The 18,525-nt window shown below is 42.2% G+C and overlaps 1 long non-coding RNA gene across 1 annotated transcript; it reads left to right on the top strand.

Moving 5' to 3' along the window:
- Positions 1 to 3,474: 3,474 nt before the first annotated feature.
- LOC138265270 (uncharacterized) lies at positions 3,475 to 16,115 on the top strand. Its single transcript, XR_011199332.1, has 3 exons — positions 3,475 to 3,556; positions 11,151 to 11,233; positions 16,088 to 16,115. It is a non-coding gene; the product is annotated as an uncharacterized lncRNA (long non-coding RNA).
- The last annotated feature ends 2,410 nt before the right edge of the window (positions 16,116 to 18,525 follow it).

Here is an 18,525-nt window from a genome sequence, read left to right on the forward strand (position 1 = left end):
ACTGAAACACCTTTTCAGAATACAGAGAACAATCTGCCATACCAATTTAAGATCATTGAGTTTGGCAGCATGGTTCTTGAACACACATGCTATGGACATCAGAATCTTGATGAAGTATGTATGAGCATTTTGAGGGAGGAAGAGGTTTTGCTTATGGTATTAGCTGCAATCATATTATTTGCCAAGAAGATTTGGTATTGCTTTACCTATTGTATCTAGCAAAAGGAGGTCCTTAATTCTTCAATTTTGATTAAGGTGTACCTTGTAGGTATAAGAACCTACAGGAATAGTCAGTCTCAGATTCCTTTCTGCACTATTCTGGTGAATAAATATTTCTTAGGATGGCTTTAAGATTTATACTCTTAGGAGGAGGCCATCTATTCCTTTGAAACGCAATGTGGTCTTGGCCAAATTATTGTCTTCCCATGTTAAGCCTATTCACAAAGTCACACTGCAGCATGTGTATTGGAATGTGATCTTCCTAGTGGGGTCACTTCTGCAGGTAGGGTTAAAGAAATTCGAGCTCATAGGAACCATATATTATTTTCTATTATAATAGGGTAACCAAGAGAACACAACTTTTATTTCTACCTAAAGTGGTTTCAGATTTTCATGTGAATCAGTCTATTTCTACACCAGCATTCATAATAACCCACCCTCTCCAAAGAAAGAGATCCTTACACACTTAAGATGTTAGGCATGTCCATAGATTCTATCTTGACAGAACCGAAGATATACAAAATTCTCCACAATATTTTGTGAATTACAGCCCCAATAGAACTGAGATACCGACTTTAAAAAGTTAATGATTAACCAGAAAGGGTGAGCTTTGTTTTAGAAGACCAAAGGAGCCACTATTCAGAGAGAATGTTTTCTAGATCAAAGTTTGTGAAACGTAATTGTTGTAAGCAATTTGTGAACCTAATTATGTCAATATCGGCATACAAGGGGAAGGGAAGTGAGTTCCAGCCTTAGATGTTATCACTGAAAAAGCATGACTTTCCAACACTGCCTGTGAAAAGCGAGGAACCAATACCACATTTGCAGCCTGAGAGTGAAGATGTTTAGCAGACACATTGTGGGAATAATCATCTTTCATATAACTAGGTTGAGAGTCATGTAGGGCACTGTGACAAAAGCACAGAGCCTTAAATAGGTGTCTTTTAGAAGTAGGCAGCTGGTTTAATGAGTCAATGTAAGATGAAATACTAGTTGATCTGCTAAGGCTAAGAATTAGACGAGCTAGCATTTGTTTAATGTGTTGCAGTCTAGCAGATAAATAAATAAGTTGGCACATGTTTAGAGATGTACAGTAGTCCAAACATAATAAAATAAAAGCCTAGAAAACGGACTTCCTGTAGCTATCTGGAAAAAGAAAGATGATCAGACATAAGGCAGGATTGGTGGAAGTGCCCAGCTCTGTAGCACACAAAATGATGCCACTAAGCATTTTCATTTTCAAGGGCTCAAATCTCTACTTTTAAGAGAGTTGGAATGTATCAGCTTGGCCCATCTAAATGAGACGGATTGTAGAATTACAACCTATCATTGTAGGACTATGAGCAGTTTGAATATGATTGACATAATATTCTGTACAGGTGTACCAAGACATTGTTTGTACTCATATAGTTCTCTAGTATAATTATATTTACCTTGAGCAGAGTAGGAGGCAGACCACCTATGATCCGTCATTTTACAATGTCTATTAGCTTCAGTGTGATTGGCTCTATACCATGGCGTGGATGGATCTTGTCTGCAAGATTTACTGCGCTTTAGTGGAATCGAGGTATCTAGAGTAGCTGTAATGCAAGTATTAAAAGAGTCAGAAGCAGCATTCTGTATTGTGTAAATATTAGAGCCCTCCTTTAATAGAGACGTAAACAACTCTACAACTCCCTGGCCATATTCCTAAAATGTGAGGAAAGTTTTACAGCAGGGATCCATTTTCCCCATCAAAAAGAACTGATGTTGTGGAGCAGCTGCCTGTACAAGGCATGCTTATAGATGGAAGCTGCTGGCTTCTTACAGGAGCAACATTTACTTTCTTCAGTTTCCTCCATATTCCATAGTTATATTTAAGGTACAGAGTTAGGATTCTTGCTGGAATATTAGTTTGTTCGGTTTAAATGGAAATCAGGTCTTTACAAAATTAATCCAGATTCCTGAGATGCAGAAGTAGCACTATAAGAAAGTACCTTTTCCATAAAATATTATGTGGACTGTTTACTGGAAACTTATATAAACAGATACAGACAACCCCAAGTAAACATTGTTTGCATATGCAGTTAGGTCAGCGAGTATTTCTTAATTAGGACCAATGTCGATTAAAAAAGATAAAGTCAATTTATTGGAAGTTGTAAAACTCTGTAGTGGTACTTTAAATCATTAGATTTCATTGTTTTTATAATGTATTGGAAAAAAATAGAAACAAATTACGAGTTGGTAGAAGAATTCTTAGAACTGATCGTTCAAAAAATAAAATCATGCCATTTGACACTGTTTCTCCAACGCGCTACGTGGTTTCAGTGTTATATCATCTTGTGAAAGGTGGGGAAACAGTTACAAGCTCTTGTTTTGCAAAAAAAAAACAAATAAGAGTGTATTAGCAGTATGGTTATCAGAACGTTTCATCTACACTGACAGTAGCACTGCAGGTCAGATCCATTATCCCACGATGAAGTATGTTTATATTCTACTAGAAGTACCTACCTCCTTTTTTTGTAGTTAAATAGACATGAACTTAAAGACCAGGATGTAAAATACTGACAGCAAAGAAAATCAAATTTCATTTAATGATCCTATGTTATTAAATACAAATGAGCAAGACTCTTCATTTGATTACATCCATATGTGCCTGTCATCTTTGTGAACAATACAGCACAATCTCAAATTGCTTTTAGCGGAAAGAATGTCAAAACTAAAAAGAAATTGTGAAAAACATAGAGCAAAACAGGTGAGTAATACACACACCTTCAATGAACAAACAAGCTATCCGCCACACGCTATACTGTTCCCACCTTTGCAACAACTCACATTCCTGTTCGCATTCCAAGCTAGGTCATCTCCTCCAGCCACCTACAAACAATATCTGATGACTTTCGAACATTCACAAGATTCTGATTTTACGAGGCAGGATAATTTACACCAAGCTTTTCCTCAAAATCAAAATGTAGAAGCCTGGTTCATGGTCCACTGCAGTTTTGAATGCAAGAACTACTACAACTTTTATAAAGTAGTCCAGCTAGGCCTTCAAGACGTTCAGAAAAACTCTGCTATGTGCTTCTTAAGGTGATCCGTGATCTTAAGATCTTTGCAGTGATTGACTGTCCATGCCAGGGCTGTGGGATATAGTTGTAAAGCCCTCCAATTAAACATTGTCTCTTCTTTCCCCCACCTAAGCATACCAGAGTTACTTCTGGAAAGGGTGCATGCCAGGTTCCGAGGGGAGTCTGTGCAAAGTATGCATCGGAAGAGAGGAAGAGGAAGGTGGCAAAGCCTCAAGCAGGTGTGCAGCAAACCATGATGAGCGTTACTATGGCAATATGGGAGCACTCAGGTGAGGCGCTACTGGATAAGGCTTTGGTCAGAGTTCACAATGGATGCTGAAAAGCAGCTCATTACTTGCACATGGGCCTTGGTGAAGGGTGCATCTAACTACTCCTTGGTTAGCATAGTCATAGACGAGCAAAGTCAGTTTCAAAGCTCACGGGGAAGCAGATGTGAAAGTGAGAAAGTTAATGGACTTTCAACCATTTGTTAATGGGGATGTGGGTTACAAACAAAACATTAATTTGTTACAGATGCCAAGGAGAAAGGTAAGTGATCATTTACAAGCCACTATGTCCTATTGTTATGAAGGGGGTGTCCGAAAATAATTACCACTTTCTACCATCCCACCACCAGCTCTAATGTAAGCTGTTAAACGAATGGCATGCTGATTGAGTTTATGACTGTTTAATAAATGTATTCTTCATTGATGTTGCAAGTTGTACACACCAGTGCTCCACAAAACTCAGTGATACACATTACCTTGACACAAAAAGCCACTAAAATCTTTGGGTTTCCATTTGTGACGGGACATTTCTGTCTAAATATAGCTTCATTGCCAATGGATGATATATATGTATGTATGTATAATTTACTGAAAACATTTTTTTCAGTAAAAACATAGAAGTTCACTGAAAAAAACCAAAGATTACAGGGACGTTAAAGTTAGGTTCTGAATTTACTCGTACAAAACCATAGAAATTTAGCAGTTATAGTTAGAGTTCTCTTAAGTAACTAAAACTCGAGCCCTAAGGTAACTATAACTCGCACCTTCACCATGCACAGTTGTCTCATCAATAGTTTTATTCTATTCCAAATGTTGCAGCGACAATATGAAAGATGGCATAGAATATGTCATCAATTATATAATATGTGGATTAATTAGCTGAGTTTTAGTTACTTGAAAAAACTCTAACTATAACAGCTGAATTTCAGTGGTTTTGTACAAGTAAATTCAGAAAGAACATACCTATAACGCCCCTGTAACCTTTGGTTTTTTTCAGTGAACTTCTATGTTTTTTAACATAGAGGCCCTCATTACAACACTGGCGGGCGGCAACTGCTGCCCGCCAAGTTGTAACCGCCGTGCGGCCGTCAATGCGTCCGCACTCCTGCGGTGGCCACTACGACATTCCCGCTGGGCCGGTGGGCGGAAACCGAGTTTCCGCCCCCCCGGCCCAGAGGGGATGTCGGCCGCAACATGGGAGCCAGCTCCAAATGGAGGCGGCGGTGTTGCGGCGGGTCGACGGGTGCAGTTGCACCGTCACACTTTTCAAAGATTCATGGGGCTGTGGCAGGGGGCCACAGGCAAAGGCATGGGCAGTGCAGGGGCCCACGACTCCCCTTTCCGCCAGCCTTTTCATGGCGGTTCCTACTGCCATGAAAAGACTGGCGGGAGGGGGACTCGTAATCCCCTGGGCAGCGCTGCAGCGCTGCCCTGGAGGACTACAACCGCCGGTCCCAGCTGTGCGACTGCGGCGCTTCCGCCACAGTCGTAATTCGCAAGATTGCACCGGCAGCCTGTTGGTGGTGCAATCGTCAAAACAGCCCTGGCGGTCTTTGACCGCCAGGGTTGTAATGAGGGCCAGAGTAATTTTCTTTGCTATACGTGAATCCACCACAGCCGCACAAGGCCTTCGCCCGTGTGCGGCGGTGGTTGGTCACAGGGCCTGCCCCAGGGAAGTGTTGGTCCCTAGGGTGTGGGCCTCCACTTACTCTTACATTAGAATCAATGCCCCGGGGCAGAGGTGGTCCCCAGGGTGCGCATATATTTAAGTACAAGCCCTGGGGAGGTGATGGTCCCTGAGGAGTGGGGAGGCCACAGGCCCCCCTTACATTATAATTGATGCCCCGGGGAGGTGGTGGTTCCCAAGGTGCGGTGGGGGAGTGGGCCCCTGGTTACAATAGAATTGATGCCCCAGGGAGGTGGTGGTCCCCAGGGTGCGGGGGCCGCTGGCCCTCCCTTACATTATATTTGATGCCCCGGGAGGTGGTGGTCCCTGGGGCGCAGGTGGGGGCACGGCCCCCCACTTACATTAGAATCAATGCCCCCGCATATATTTAAATACAAGCCTAGGGAGGTGTTGGTCCCCGCAGCTGTGAAGGAGCCGGGAGGAGCCCCACACTACATTTTTAATGACCCCAGGACCTGGCCCACCCGGCGGCCTATAAATAAACAAGCGGGGAAGTCCGCACTTGGTTTTTTAAAAGTATTTTGCTGCAAATTTGCAAATATTGCAAACTTGCGGCAACAAAAAATTAAAAAAATATATTTTTTGATTTGGGGGTGTCCCTCGGGGACACCCCCAGCACCACCACCAGTACTAAGGGGTCAGGGTGTCTCTACCCTGGCCTTTTTTTAATTTTATTTTTACAGTTTTTTCTGGGACTCGGCTGAAGGCAAGTCCCAAGATGGATGCCAACACTTCCTGGTTTGAAGTGTTGGCAGCCAATCAGAGATGTGCATTTCCCTGCACAAGCTCGTCTTTGTTCGCGAATACTTCGCAGCCAGAGATATACAAATTTGAATTTCCCTAAAGTTCTCAAAAACTACTGAAAGGATTCACACCAAATAAGCAAAAGCATAATCTGCGTACCGACAGCTCACTGTCTGCCACATTTGGTGTAATTTTGTCCAGTGGTTCAGCCTGTAGTCATGTCTAAAGAATCCTTTTGAAATTAACATGGGAAAGGCAAGCTTTTTTTAACCCCCTTTTTCTCGGCCTCCACATTGCAAATTTAGCGGCAATTGCAATGGAAAATGCACTGTCCGTAAATGACAGTGCGCTACCACACTAATTACATGGAAACAAAATCGCCTGCCTCATGTCCATTAAAGCCAGGTTGATCACAGACAATGGGCATTCTAAATACTGAGTTGTGGTTCTGAAATGTTTGGGAAGTACTGGATTAGAGCATAAACAGGTGATTCTTAATTTAAACCGCATAAACAGCATAGTATAATCTTCTGGTCTCTTTCACTCTATGCGCCTTCAAATTGTAAGAGTGGTATGTATAGTAATCTGAATCTAAGGAATCACCTTTTTGTTTGTGGTTCAAGAGAGCAGACCAGGGGTCCTTGTGTTTCATTGCAAAGGTTGTGCTAAGATATTGAGAGTTATGTATAGTGTTAGCTGGGCAATATCCTCCTCAAAATGATACTGTTGAACTACCTTTTTAATTAGCCTTTTCCTTTCCAGTTTGTTTTAAGTATCTAAGTAAAGATTACTACTTCTTACATTTGATCAACTCACCTCTAAATCCGCTCATAATTGCTCTTAATAACTGCTACTACAAAGTGTGTTCATAACACACATTCATAACCATGGATTTTAGTCTAAAGGCTACAATAGATGGGATATGGGGGAAACAGGAGTTACTATTTTAAGAGACTTCCTTACTGTAGTCTGTTTCTAGGGAGGGCTTACCAAGCTTAAAGAACTGGTGGGCGATTAAGATCTTTTTCAGTGCCCAGATCCAAGTGAAATGTGTGTAACAACTGATAGTAGACTAGTTTCCTAAACAATATGTTTGTCAGAAAAATAGATAGTCTCACAAAGCCAAAAGTTCTTCTAAGGAAAGCACAAGAGTATACACCAACTGATTGCCTCTGAAGGTCTGCTCAGGCCGAGGCAGACTCAAATAGTCGCCTCATCTGCACTGAGTTTGAGAATAAAGGAAGGGCCAAGAGAAAGAGCGACAACCGGAGGGAGCCTTACAGATGAAATGATTGTTGTAGTGCATCAGATGGCAAGATAGTGCAATTTGAGCACTAATAATGAAGTTGGCAGCGGGTTAAATTGGAGGATGCACCTAACCCCTATCCCCTGTTTAAGTATTCAAAAATGAAGGAAACATAAAACATATTATCATACTCGTGTGTGCACTCATCATAGCACCACTCACTGCCAAGGTGCTATCCCTGAGGGGGAACCGTAGATGATAGATATTCTGATGGTACACCACTTTTATATACATCGAATAAAGTCCAGTTACTCAATGTCATCACATTGTTGTCTTCACTTTATTCTGCTATTCTTGCAAGCAAAAAGAAACATCAGCCAACGTGTTTCGTCCTCAACACAGGACTTCTTCAGGGCTTTTTTGTTTAGTTTATTTATATCAATTCACACCATGATTGTTCAAATCACCCATGTCCGCATCATGTTGCCTGCACAGGGCATCCTCCCTTCTCGCATTTCAAATGCTGCACCTCTCATCAACATACTAGTAGCCATCGCCAAAACGAACGAGCAGTTGACCTACGCGGTCTGTCTGATTCAGAAGGTGTGGACAAGTTGTGAGGGGAAAGGGGCAGCATGGAGGGAGCAGGCTAGGTGAGAAGCAAACATTAGACAGAAGCAAGTGGAAATCATGTTTTCTGAGACTGAGAGTCTGAGAGAGTTGGAAATGATGGTAGAATGTTACAGATAGTAGGGTAAGGAAAAGAGAGTCAAGGCTAAAATATGACAGAGCACTCTTCACAGTGTTACAGTCAGACTTTCCATCCTGCCACTCCTTAATCAATATACATATTTGCAGACCATAGCTGATGAGAGCGAGGATGGGATGCAGGATCGGGGAGATAATAGGAACACTCCCTTTCTTTTACTTATCTGCTGAGGTTTCTAGAGGATAGGGGCACCAGGGGTAAAGGAGAAGCACTGACAGGTTGCTGAAGACTCAAACCTGTGATGGAAATGGCTAGTGTGGTCTGAGCTAGGCTTCCAGAACACAAGTTATTATCCTACGTTACTTAGATTCTCCTGTGAGGGCCTTCTGCTACTAGTCTGACAAAAGCTTGAGTGTTTGTTAATGGTCATTGGGAGGACTTGCTATTTTTGATTACATGTTTTTTGCATAGTGCAGAATTCACAAATTTCTTTGCCTGTTGGCGCTCTTAGATTTTCTGGGAAGACTGCCTTCAATAGTGGATTTATTTGACGAAGGATCTCTGGATGTGTGGTGGAAGCCTTAAAGCTTTCCCTGGCTCGAGTGTGAGAGTTTGTTTGTAGAACAAGTATTTTTCATATGATGGTGTTTCATACAATGGGATGGATCATGCAACCCTCCAACCTAGCCTCTGTGAGTTAGAAGTACGTGATTGTGTTATCACTAAAGTGCTCTGGAGGACAGGTTCTGGACTTCTGGTCTTATGACTCTCCACCTAACCCACTTGAGCTATTGCAGTATTGTGTTGTAGTGTAGGGGCAAGGGATATTGTGCCCACAAATGGTCTAGTCATGTGTTCATAATACATGGTTTAGGAGTCTGTTTTTAGTACGAAGTGTAGTGTTCCTGATCTAGGATCCAGGGGACTCTCTGTTGCCCTGCTGTCTTTGCTGCATCTTCCTCTGTAGTTGAGATGCATAGAGTACATTTGTTCAGTATTTCTGTTGTTCTCTAATCCATTGATCCTGTGTACTTGTGTCTGGAATTTCCTGATCTTAAGTAACGTAGTAAGAGTAAAAAGGAGTACATAGTGGTACTTGTTCCCAGCGATCAGGGTTGGCCTCAGTCTGGAGACAAAATGGCAAAAGCCTGTCAAAGTGTAAAAGGTTCCTGTTGACCAACTGCAAATTAATTCTACTGTATCCACTTGCTGCCGTGTGGTTATCAATATTTGATGAGCACCTGTCTGCTATATACCTACGTCCTTTCTCTTGGCTAAATTGAATCAAAGCTGTCATCCAGTGGATCATTTCAGTGTAAAGAGTCCCAAGTGATCACCATTCAGAGATGCAGAAGGTGCTTTGTGAATTACCGAAGTTCTCCATCAGCAGTCAAGGGGTGAGATCAACTCAGTGCAAGAATGTCAGTCTTAGGCCAGGAACCATATCTGACTGAGGTACTGAGGAGTATTATTGCCCGCTGGTGAACACATTTGATAGATGGCTCTTTTTGGATTGTTGACATTGTGAGGACCATTAATCTTCTTAATCACTACAGTGATTTTTCCATCATAGTGTTTGATCTTCTGAAAGAAAATAGTCCTTAACACATTGTGGACCTTGCATTATGTATTGCCCCCTTGTTCAAGCCAAGGGTAGCAAAGAAGAGCATTGTTCTTGGCACTGACAGCAGATTTTCAGCTTGCATCAAGACTGTGACATTACTTTCTATCTTAGGTAGCCAATGACATTCTTCAGCCATTCTTTATTGTAGAAAGGAGTTGGTTAATTTTCCCAATATGAATGCTAGGGTCCCTGGCTTATTGCTGCTGGTCAACTGCTTGTTGTCACACTTGGAGAATGGGGTAACAGACGCATTTCTCCAAATGCCAGGGATATGGATAGGATTTGAAAATCAGACCACAATGTGACATACACCGCACTGTAAGCTAAGGGCCGTAGGCAACAATACTGTCAAATTTGATCCCTGCTACAAATTACATTGCAGTAGCCATGTTGATACTCCAATGAAGATGTGATGCAACCTTTAAAAAGGAGACAGGGTGAAGCTAAATGAGCTCTGGGATGGCTGCTGATTTATTATCGTCCACAAGGGCTCTCTTTGCTGGCCTGCTGGCCACGTTAGGTGTGAACTTTCCCTGACCAGAACAAAGCAGAGATAGGATGGATCTGACTAGCACCATGCTTGGACGGCAGAGGGCCTTGGCTCTGCAGTGAGCAGCAGTATGTCTGTCCAGAATAATCTGAGCTGCCATTATGATCCCAAAGGGCACTACCTGGGAGTAACATAATTCAATTGGTTGTAAGGTCAGAAGCAAGAAAGAGAAACCTCTATTATAGCATAAGATGTACTATTATACCTAGCCTGAATATAAAGACTGCTAACGTGCAGGCAGGAGCTAACATCTAGTAACTGTGCAGGGTCTGATTAGTTTATGTGCACAAAATACACATGTATACACATATTGCTCTGGCTTTTTTAAAACAAGTGTAACAGGTCAAGTGTGAACACTTTGTACCTTGGTAATAGTGTTGACCTTTCTCTCACATTCTCCTGGCTCTACTCACCACTCCTTGCCTCTCTGCTTGATACAAGGCCCAAAAAAGGAATCAAGGGCTACTTAAGTGATCCCAACAGCAAAAATGACTTCATGAGCATGTGGCTACTGGAATCCTTGAATTAATCAGTAACACATTTATTCAGGAGCAATATTTTTGGGCATGGCAAATAAGTATTTAAAAAAAGGAGAATAAAAAAAAAAGCTAAAACTTGATTTTTAGTTACTCAGTGTGCCATCAATGGTTCCCAAAAGTGGAACTTGTTAGGACTGATACTTAAATATTGGGTTGTCCAACACTGGTCCAGGAGAGCCAGAGCAGTGACAGATTCAGTTCATCTATTCAAAATAAATTTGCAGACATTTTATCTGAATGGGAAAACATCACATAATTGTCAATCAGTTTCAGTGTAATTGTTTGTATGTAATTAATCACCAAATATTACCAATCCTCTTGCTGTGAAATACTGAAAAATATATTTGTAAAGTATATTCAATGTTTACAATATTAAAATGAGGCATCATTAACAAACAATTGATCTGATAGATTATGCACATTCACACTTTACAATAGATAGGATGCATGTTGGACTTAACTAACATAAGATGTTGATTGGAATTTCTTCTGCTGCAGGTGTCTAGTTGGAGATGCTGATGGGCGGAGTTTTGGAGACGTTGCTTTTCTGGAACATTACTCACTGGTGAAGAACATAGAGAGTCAGTAGCTCACGTGTACATCCTCTAGTTTCTCAGCAGTCTTCATATCTATTACCCTCTGTCTACCTATGGTCTTCGTCTGACCACACCCCTATTCTCATACTTATTTGTATATTTATGTTTATTATCAGTTCATAAACACCATAGAAATATACAAGTCAGTTCTAAATTAGAACATTTACAAATTATCTAAAAACTGAATTACAATGTCATCAATTCCAATCAATTAAGCACATGCTTACTGTTAGAATTTAAAATATTAATAGAATTAAATTTAAATGATTTTGCCTTAAACAACTGATTTCTTAAACTCAGTAATTCTTACAGTGTATCAATAAATGCCCTGTAGATTGAAATTTCTTACCACATAATCTGCACAGAGAGCATCTAACATTTTACTAGGTTCCTTCTATCCCTAACACTTACAAGTGACTACATTGAATTCCCATCATCTTATGAATTGTAAGGGGACATTTAAACACATTGAAGTGGTGATGGCCTGTAAAGTAACCCAAATATTCTTTATTGGGTTTTGTTACGAGACAGTGACCAGAGATCAGTTTGTATTGTACTGTGTTATATTGCAACATTTACACAGTGCTCACTACTCCTGCATAGGGCACTGAAGTGCTTGCCTACAGGGGCAGCGTGCTGCACCATGCAGGGTGTGTGCGTGGAAGGGTGTTGTCTTAATTTTTGATCCTAGGTGGGAAATGCTGACCGCCAATGAGTGGTTATCATGTTAAGGCCTGCATTGCTTAGCAGTGTGGTGGACGAAGAGGTGTGAGAGGTAGACATGCAATTTACAGCTTCCACTAGGCTGGCAGCTTTGAGCAGCCTGCAGATCCCTTTATGGTATTTCTTATTAGTATGATACACTTAGCTGGTTACAGCACTGGGTGTTCAACCTGAGATATTTTGTTTACAAATGTAGAGTTCTGAGCAGGCATGATTGTTGAGAGAAATGGTGTGGAGATCTGCTCGGGTGGACTTTGTTACTATGATCCCGTAAATCTTTGTCAAAGAAGCATAGTATGTAGCGAGTTGCGACCTGCAGTGGTGGGCAAGATCAAGGCCAGACTGGCTGTGCCAGGCATCAGGCGTTTCCCCAGTAGGCTGGAAGTGTTGGGGCGCTTTTGTTACTGGGGGTCACTTTTATAACAGTGCAGCCGTTTTAAAAGCACTGCAAAGTTCCTTGTATATCCAACAGTTCTAAGGCAAAAATAAAAGTTTCAAGATAACTCTGGTGATTAATGTACCTACTGGAGAGAGATCAGAGTTTTGTCTAAGGGCACGTTTGACTCAGGTAGCACAGAGGATTAATATGCCTGCTGCAGAGAATGAGTACTATGCAGCTCACAAAAGTATTTTATGTGCTTAGCTCAGCGGGGCACTGCTTTTGTCATAGAGATCCTTTCGTTACTGTGCAGTTCATAAGTTACAGTCATAATCTAGGACAGTGAGCTGCATGCAAACTGCATGGTACAGGTTAGAAAGTTATATTATCCCAGTATTTGATTGTCTTAATTTTGCTAAAAAGGGTTTGTTTGGGTAGAAATAAATTGTATTAGTAAAGTCAACCCTAGCCACTGTGTTACGATCTGAATCCTGAGTTTATGCTTCCCCAGACCAAGCATTCCTAAAGAATGCCTGCCAGTATGGATGACATGTGAATCCTACTCCTTGTAGTCCCCTTTGCCTTATGTAACATTTTCTATACACTGATTTACACACGTATGATTCATTGTCTCTGTATCTGTGTGTGATGTAAAGTGCCCCAACACCCTACGCTTGTGAGAGACGTGCTGTAAAACATATGAAATACATGTTAGAGAGGAGCTATGGAGGGATGAGAGGCGCTGTTGGAGGGTGATGGTGAGGGAACCATCGAAGAACCCCAAAAAAGATTGCCATATTCTTGTGTATTGTAAGGTCACCGCTTACTATGCTTTTAAAACGAATACAGTTGAATATATGATGAAACATATGTTGTAGAATGCACACTTTTTGCCATTTGTTTCCAAATTTTCTTGGGGGGAAGAACCCCCCCCAAGACCCATTGTGGTCAGGCACTCTCGCTATGCACCCAATGGGTCCAGTCTGACAACATTTGCCAGGGCTGCTTTGGGTTCCCAGTCTGGCCCTGGTCTAGATATTAAAGTCTTCCAATTGACCAGCCGTATTGGTCAGATCTCATAAGTTAAATCATCCCTACTCAGTTGGTGATAAGTGGTTTACGGGCTGGCACAGTACTGGCTGATGAACTAAAACCATAGCAGATATGTCTTATGTAACTGTAAGAAGATAAGCAGTACTATGCAGACTCGTTGGTGCACCAGAAGGGAAACAGCCTTAACAACGTGGCTCAAACCACGCTATGCCTTTAAAGCGAGGCCAGAACCACAGATATGTCTTTACAACGCATTCCTTAACCACGCAAGTCATTACAACGACTTGCCTTAGGGAAAGTGTTGTTGGACTGATGTTGGACTTTATGTCCAACACTTTCCCTACTGTGGCGCAGACTGGAGTTAGAATAGTAAATTATACTATTCCGAACTCCAGCGCTTTCCCCAAGGCAAGTCGTTGTAATGACTTGCGTGGTAAAGAAATGCGTTGTAGGGACGCATTCGTGGTTTGGGCCACGTTCTTAAGGCAGACATCGTAAATGTCTGCGTTGTTCCGACACACAACCGCACCAGAAGGGTTTCATATGAATTGACAGTAGTATATAATAAGCAGACTAGCCATAGGTCAGCCCTTCGTAACTTGCCTTGCTATCGAAAGTAGTATGATGATTGAGTTGTTCCATATTTGTGAACGTATTCTGTAGATTATTCTTGAGGATGCGATTTTCATCCTAGGCTCTAGCCCATGGTTGTGGGATGGTATAGTTGTCTTGGAAATAGCTGTTTTCAACTGTATTCTGCAGGGTATGTGCTTTGAAGCTTTTCTGATAGCAAGTTCCAGAGCATGGCGGCTTGTACTGGAACAGCTGTGCATCCTGTAGAATTCTTAGGGTAAGATGGAATGAGATCTGTGGTGCCAGCCAGGATTTTGTGTCCTGTTGTGTGTGTATATTGCTTGTGTAGCTAGAGAGTGCATATTATATTCAAAATTCCTCTTAAAAGCCATTTTTTGGTACTGATATTCAGAAAGAGGTCTTTAGGTCTAGAATTTGTAACCAGTTGAGGCAAAATGAATAGAAATTGCCACTCTTAGGTCGGTAGAATTCTTTGTGAATGTGGTAAGAGGTTTAGCTTGACAAATTTTAATTGCAAACAGACACAGTTAGGGATAATGCAGTGATCTCACTGTGTTAAGTGTGCAGGACAAAGACTGTGGATTCAGCCCCCAAAACCACAACTTCAGGACATAAAAAGGCAGACATGATTTCATTACATTACTTTTGAACAATTCTCTAAGTGTATACAGACAGGGTACAGAGAGAATAGCTAAGGTGGGCCTGTTTCTGAGGCTTGGGGCCAAGTGAGGCATTGGCCAGTTACTTGTTCTCAAATGTGGATTCTGAGGCACAAGCATCCTTTGTCAGTGGAACAAGTTCCTATCCACAGGCTGGGCGTGATTCACAAACTGCTTTTTTGTAGTATGTAATGTAGTAGTACTACTTGCTTACTACCAAATGCCATTCACAAACCCATGAGTAGAGATTCTCTACCTCTACCTCTCCTATGGTTTCCATGGGGAGATTCTAACACGTATGTTTAGTACTTAGTAGTAAATGTGGGACTGACCAAGAAGTGGCTGGAAAATGGTGAATACTTATTAATAAATGGGAAGGGTTTATGCAGGAGTAAGTAGGGGCTTAAGGAGAAAAACAAAAGAAGAAGCCCAGAGCTAATCACAAACTGCAATTCTAAAGTTACTGCAGCCAAAAAGGACCAGAGTTGTAAATGCAGAAACTGGCGTAGGGTCAGCAACACTCATGGGCACCACTGATGCAGCAACACCCTTCCTTGAAAATACTGGAGGCAGCTATTGAAAATAGGAACCTGTGCGATATGTTAAGCTAATTTAATTTATTTCTGCTTTTTAAATATATATATACATTTAATGAACCTTAAACGTGTGGTACACACATGTTGGAACTTACTGAGTCAAAGTAAGATGCACAGCAACATACTGTGATTTCTGTAACCTCTGCAGGTCAGATTGTGTCAATCGTATGTAAAGAATTTTTAAAAGTTTAGTATTAATCAAGGCATGAAATGCAGGGACTTGAGTATCTGCAGAAATATAGGGAGATATTGGCAAATTAGTCTCTTATGGAAAAAAATCTTAAAACTCGGTACTGATCCAAGAAGGCATCCCCATTTCAGTATAATAGTCATTCATCAGAGTTTCTCCTTCATTGATCATGGCATGCAACATTGTCTCTTACTCTTCCATGTCTCTACTACCTATTCATATTTTTCATATTAGCTGTTCTGCTCCAGTGTATCTTAGCCTGCATCTTGGTCTTCTGTTCAGTCACCAAACTCTCCATCTGTTATCGATCTGCATAACACCTTTCCGTGCAATAGTTAAAAGTCATCGATCCGTGGATGGAGTTAAAAACTCTGTAAAATATGAAAGGACACAGTCCTCTCCTGTATTTCTGATGTATGTGTAGCCACTTGCAACACCCCCTACCATAGGTCAAATATTTATTTATGTCATTTTTTCCAATTCATCTGTATCCATTCCCATTTTTGCCTGTACCCCATCACTCCATCTCCTCTCTAACACAACAATCTGCCTATTTTCCCTGCACATAAAAACAGTTCTATATGCACCTGCACCTCATAGACCGGAAGATGATCATAAAATGCCCAGTAACCCCTCTCTTTGTAGGTCTGGAGACATCTGGCTGGTCAAGGGAACTCAGCATCTCAGATTTTGAGCTCTTGTGCCTGGACGGAACCCGCGCTTCCATCAAGGACTGGATGGAGTGTAACCTGGGCCCTGTGCCTCCCAGCATGATCATGACTCGCCCAGTTAGTACAACTAAAGTCTATGACTTCCTGATGAAATCCCAGGTGAGCACAAGGTGGGAGAGGCTTATGGGACAATTCTTTTCCATTCTGATGATATGTCGTGTAGAATTATACACAGATCATTGGCCACGGTATTGTCATTAACATGGGTTTTATGGGCACACGCCTTGTCTTAACTTGGGGTACCAGTGTCCTCTGTTCAATTTCTAAGCAGGAGGTAAATAAAACAACAGGACCACAAGAGATGAAGATTGGATTGGGTTGCTAGGTGATAACGTGAGATACTTCTGGGGAATCTGGGTGAGATGACGGCCCTGGGAACTGGAGGGCAGCTTGAGATGATACTCCAGAGGGAGATGATGGCCCAGGCATGTTAGAGGGCCGGGTGAAATGACAGAGTGAAGGTACCAATGTAGGACAGACTGGGAGAAATGAGAGGGATCAATCTAAGGCAGGGGTCTTCAAACTGCGGGTCAGGCCCACCTCTAGGGGGGGGGTCTCAAGTGATCCCGGGGAGGGGGTGATGGGAGGGGCACCAGGCTCTGGCCAAAAGAAACAGTATACAGATAACAGTGCTTTGTTTTAAGCAGAAGCATGTTATTGCATATTTAAAAAGGCAACATTACTTAACTACAATGTTTGAATAAGTCTAGACATATTTAAACATTGCCATCTTTATAAAATAATTGTGAAAAATTCTGAGGGAGCCCAATGATTTTTATTTTTCAACTGGGAAGCCGCGGCATAAAAAGTTTGAAGACCATTGATCTAAGGTGAGGGCCACGAATGGGAGACAGAAAAGCCTACATCAGGGGAAAAAACTATGCAAATCACCTTGAAGGAATAAGGAAGGAATGTACACGCAAAGGACATGGCGGTGGAAGCAACTACAGATCTTGACCCCTTAGAGCTCAGCAGTGACTGTGCCTCTTCATAATGTTAAACTAAAATGCGTTCCCTTAAAACCTATTTAATTATTTAATTGCTAATTTTGCAGGAAGCACTGGTGTTCAATCCAGATTCGAAGTTCCATCTCTTCCAACCCCAGACGCACGGAGAGGCAGATCTGCTTTTCAAGGATGCCACCCAGTGCCTCATGCTTACAAGCCACCTTGGCTACCGCACCATACTTGGGGAGCCGTTTATCCAGCTGGCGGAATCAGTCTTCAATTGCACCCGTGCAGGTAACTAGTGACCCATTCTTTTGACCAGTTCTTTTGGAGGAGATAAAGTGTGGTGAAAGCTGGACATCTAGGCAACAGGTGTTACAGTCCTCACACGTGCTGGAGTGCTCCACAGTGGTCAACATCAACAATGCAGGGTTTCTCCTTGGTCACTTTGCCTTTGAAAATATCCAGATCCATTTACTAATGACAGGCACTGGAAGAGAAGATGCCTCTCGTGGAAGGTTCAGGGTCTTGCCTACAGACTTCTGGTTAAAAAGGGGGACTGCTCGAATGTGGGGCATAAAGTCAGAAGCGAACGCATTTATTGGTAAGACCGACCTGGAAAGTGGGCATGTAGATTGGCACACCAGACTGTTGAAGGGAAGGATCAGAATGTTGTGTTGGTGGCACTCATCTCCTGGTAGGTTTTGCAATATTTGTGGCTTCTTGTCAGATATGGAGACATACAAAGCTGTATTTGCAGCTTTACACGGCAGCATGGTGTCATTGGGGGGTTAATTGGGTGGGAACCAGCAAAGATTTGAGATAAGGAGGTCGAATGCAGAGATGCAGGCTCACTGGCTAGCGCTCAGTCTCTATCTCATAAGCATCGCCAACCTCTTCCAGGCTTGTTTAAAGTAGAACAGTTAACCACCATAGGAACATGTGCAGAGTATTCATCTACTACCACAGATTACCAGTCTGGGCAAGGAACCTGTGTGTGAGCATTAGAAGACTGACTCCCTTCAGTCACCAACTCCATCTAGCTAGACATGGCGACATGCATGTAAAGGAGCTCACTTCCTCACCTGGTCCTCTTTCCCCTGGTGTTCCTGATCCTCCTCTTCCTGGTCTCCCAACCCTCACCATGAAGTCATGCCAGGTACTGCCTCCAAGCCTGTTACTTTTTCTGGTTTGCTACTAGCTACAGCATTAGTTGTCCTGCTAGCCTCGAATGGTAAAAAGAAAAATCATTAAAAAAAATAACTATAAACATACATAGGACGACTTTTGGTCAGTCCTCTTCGCCTATTGGCCTGATCGCCTGTCATTCACATGTTGCCTCTGCTCACCGCAGCATACACCGGGGGGCAGTGGGCCAGCCCACTTGAGCATTTGGCTCTCTTGC

Source organism: Pleurodeles waltl, chromosome 11 (genome assembly GCF_031143425.1).
Source record: "Pleurodeles waltl isolate 20211129_DDA chromosome 11, aPleWal1.hap1.20221129, whole genome shotgun sequence".
Lineage (NCBI taxonomy): Eukaryota > Metazoa > Chordata > Amphibia > Caudata > Salamandridae > Pleurodeles > Pleurodeles waltl.